This window comes from Thalassophryne amazonica, chromosome 9 (assembly GCF_902500255.1).
Source record: "Thalassophryne amazonica chromosome 9, fThaAma1.1, whole genome shotgun sequence".
Taxonomy (NCBI): Eukaryota; Metazoa; Chordata; class Actinopteri; order Batrachoidiformes; family Batrachoididae; genus Thalassophryne; species Thalassophryne amazonica.
In genome coordinates, this window is record NC_047111.1 from 15,582,514 (window position 1) to 15,587,062 (window position 4,549).

Consider the following 4,549-nt stretch of genomic DNA (forward strand, 5'->3'; position numbering starts at 1 on the left):
CTACTGAAGTGCTTAATAATCTACAGTACCCTCAAAAAGTATTGGGCCCCTCTGTATTTCACAATTTTTGTTTATGCCATTTCAAATAAAATTTTCTAAAATTATCTTCCTTAAACTCAAACTGAAAGCACATCTTTACAACTTGATATAAATTAATGAAAAATAAAAAGCCAAGATGATGGGTTGCATAAGTAAGGGAATGCTTTAGTAGAATACCTGTAAATAATTAGCTTTATTTCCAGCTTTCTTCAGTCAAGTCAGGTGATGGATACATGAACATTTCCAAGTCACTGAATATGTCTTGGACTTTATTTACATCAGTTATGTAGAAATACAAACAGTATTACACTCTGTGGTAAATCTGTGTGGAGTAGACAGTTCACAAAAACTGAGTGACTGTGCAAAAAGGAGAAGAGTGAGGAAAGCCACCAAGACACTCAGACAACCCCAGAAGAAATTATAGGCTTCTCTGGCTGTGGAGAAATTGTTTTGCATTTTGTATAACCAGTTATACAGCTTCATGATGAAGTGGTACAGAGGGGGATTTTCCCTACAAAGAAGACTTGAAAGTTTAGCTACAATTTGCCAGAAGGTACATCTGAGATGTGAGCCTAGATTTGATGTTTTGTGAAAGAAAAGGTTGCTGGTGCCACCGACCGAATGGTCCCCCCTAAAAATCAGTCTGCCTTTTGCATCTGGCATGCATCATTAGTCGCAGTTCATGGATTAAACCTTGTTTCTGCTTCAAACTGCCTCCAGTCCTCATCTATCTCAGCGACAGATAGCTGAAGCTTTTGTACACAATCATTCCACTTAAATTCAGCATTATTTCATATATAAGATGGAGGAAGCGATCAGAGCACCACAGCTAAACAAGCTGCTAGCTGATGAGTTCACTGCGCGTCAGTCATTTCAAAGTATCACGGAATTTCGCAGAGTTTCTGCTTAAAACGGCCTCGTTTCTGCTTAAAACGGACTTTAGAATGATTTAAGAGGTTTTACCTTTATCATCTGATGGTTAATAATCCCATTAATCCATTGATTGCTTTGGGTGAAGAGACTCTGTCTCAGACGTGCTGCTGTGGTCCCAAATGACGCATGCGCAGATGCAAAAGGCGGACCAATTTTTAGGGGCGGACCATTCAGTCTGCGACATCGGTGATGATGGATGATGATGAAGGTTGAAGCAGATAAACCAAGATGAGGAAAACTTCAGTCAGGACAGGACCAGGTCAGGACATCTCGACCTTTGAACTCAACCAAAATAAGACACTTCCAGGTTGGACGGTTACGTCTCAGTGTCTGCGGTCCAGTGCCAAGTCTTCCTGCAGACTCAGTTTTTCTTGGATGTTTGGTCCTCCTGATATCACAAACCACCTGCTGTCATTTGACTCAAACACTTTCTCAATCTGTCAGCAGTATTAAGAAGCAATGTGTCTGAATTTTCATCAGCCCCAATCCCACGGGCATCAGCCCGAGTGTAAAAAGCGCTGTGCCGCTGCAGTTTGTTTACCTGCCACCTTCATGTCAGCAGGTGAAATAAGCCAATTAGAGCTTCTGTTAGTCAATGTAAAGCAAAAGCAGCCGGACAAACCCGTCTGAAGCAAATGCTGATTTCAGCATCTCGTCTGAAAGCTGAGTCTGAACTCCCTCTGCCCCAAACGCTTTTACCTGACACGCTAACAACTTCACTGCCACAGAAAGGTGTCACAACAGCAGCATCACACAACCGCTGGTTTCACTGAAACCACTCACAATCACATATTCACTTTCACTGCTGTGAAGTGTGTGTGTGTGTGTGTGTGTGTGTGTGTGTGTGTGTGTGTGTGTGTGTGTGTGTGTGTGTGTGTGTGTGTGTGTGTGTGTGTGTGTGTGTGTGTGTGTGAGTGTAGTGAGCAAGTGTGTGTGCCCAGTAAAATCAACAGTGTAAAATTAACACTGTCAGTGTAAAGTGATGATTTTACTGTGTGTGTGTGTGTGGTGCCTCTTCCTAACCTCTGCTGCTGGAAAATTTTGATAATAATTCCAAAATAGGAATATAAATTCCTCCATGTTCTCAGTCTAACTCTTAGCTTCACATTTGGCAATTACCCAATCAGTAGACAGTCTGTGGATAGTTTAAACTCAGAGCTCAAAACTACACATGATTGCGCCACATGTTAAAACCGCGCTCCCCCAAAACACAGTCACCTTGGTTCAATGATCACCTGCATGACCTCAAGTATAAGGCTAGAGGTCTAGAATGGAAATGGCGTCATTCAAAATTAGAAGTATTCCACCTTGCGTGGCTGTGATGCTATCTTAGACTATAAGCATGCATTACTGGCTACAAAGTGGGCCCACTACTCTGATTTGATCAACAAACACAAGCATAACTCAAAGTTCTTGTTCAACATGGTGGCAACACTTATTCATGGACAACCACCTGTAGTTCGCTCTCCTTTTACAGCACAAGTTTTCCTGGATATTTTGAGAAGAAAATAGATGACATAGGTTAAACATATCCCAGAATGCCTTACCCCAGCCACTACACCCTGCTATTGAGGTGGGCACCATTACTGCGGTAATGTATCTCACTAGGTGTGCTGACGAAACTCGTAACATCTAAAAAAAGGACAACATATTTATTTGATCCTATACCAACAAAACTGTTTAAGGACCTGTGGTGCACTCTTGGGCCGACTGTGCTGGAAATTATTAATCTTTCTTTAACTTCTGGATCTGTTCCTAAATGTTTCAAATCTGCAGTGATTAAACCACTACTTAAGAAACCTAATCTTGACCCTAGTGTATTGAAAAACTATCGGCCGATATCAAATCTATCATTTTGCTCTAAAATTCTGGAAAAAGTGGTTTCACGGCAACTCGTAGACTATCTTACTGAGAATAATCTCTTTGAGCCACTGCAGTCTGCTTTTAGAAAATATGATTCCACAGAGACGGCTCTCAAAGTGGTGTATGATCTTCTGCTTGCAATGGATTCGGACGCCACTATAGTTCTTGCGCTGTTAGATCTCAGTGCTGCATTTGATACCATGGATCATCATATTGTACTTGATAGGCTGAAAAATCATTTTGGGATTACTGGGAGTGCCCTTGCATGGCTGACATCATACTTGACCAGTCAATCTCACTGTGTTTTGTACAATAACTCTACCTCTAACCTTAGTGATATGAAATTTATGCTCTGCTGATGATACTCAGTTATACATGCCGATAACTGCTGGTAATCTCATTGACATATAATTCTTAGAAGATTGCCTTGCATCAGGGAGAAGATGGATGTCTAGAAACTTCCTACTTTTAAACTCTGATAAGACTAAAATGATGGTTCTTGGTCCAGTGAGACATCAGCAACAATTTGACCAGTTAACGCATAGCCTAGGCTCGTGTGTTATACATCACACTGACAAAGTGAGGAACCTTGGGGTAATTTTTGGTCCTACATTGTCCTTTGATCTACACATTAGAGATATTAAGAGGACTGCTTTCTTCCACCTGCAACATATAGCAAAGATTCATCCCATCCTGTCTATGGCTGATGCTGAGACCATGATCCATGCGTTTATCTCTTCTAGATTGGACTACTGCAATGTTCTATTTTCTGGTTTACCGCAGTCCAGCATTAGGGGTCTCCAATTGGATCAAAATGCTGCAGCCAGACTTTTGACATGAAGCAGAAAGTTCGACCACATTACACCCATTTGGCGTCTCTTCACTGGCTTCCTGTCCCTGTGAGATCAGATTTTAAGGTTCTGCTACTAGTCTATAAAATTGTTCACGGGCTGGCACCTCCCTACTTAGCTGACCTAATTAAACCTTATGTATCGGCCCGGACTTTGCGTTCTCAGGGTACAGGACTACTTTGTGTCCCTAGGGTGACTAAGAAGTCTGCAGATCACAGAGCTTTCTCTTATCATGCCCCTGTTCTGTGGAATGATCTTACTGCATCAATAAAACAATCAGATTCTGTGGAGACTTTCAAGTCCAGACTTAAGACGCGCTTATTTTCCCTTTCATATGGCTAGCATACTGGCATAGTATAGTTCTACACTTTTTACTTTTTTAATTCATTTTATCAGTAAACAGAGCGTGTCGCGGCCTCAACTTTACCTAAATTCTGGGTCTTTTAGTGAAGCTTAGGGCTAGTGGCCGGTGATCACCTTAGTATTTCTCTGTTTTTCTTGTTGTTTAATGCTGGCAACTTATACTGCATTTGTTGTCTTTCTGATGCCTGATTCTGTTTTTTCTCTCTGTTTAAGGTGCAGCTCCATCCAGAGATGTGTGTGGTAGTTGTGCTGGAGACCCTCCTGTCGTGTGCACCAACAGCATTTCTTGTATATTCGTTTTGTGAATTGTTCTGTAATTTGTGTTTGTATCATGGCTGAAGCAGAGGGTCACCCCTTTGAGTCTGGTCTGCTTGAGGCCTTGAGGCAACTCTGTTGTGATTTGGCTCTGTATAAATGAAAATAAATTGAAAAATTGAAATTGAAATTAACTCAGGGTCTCAGGGAATCAAAAACTCTGGTTCATACGTATTTGGACAGTC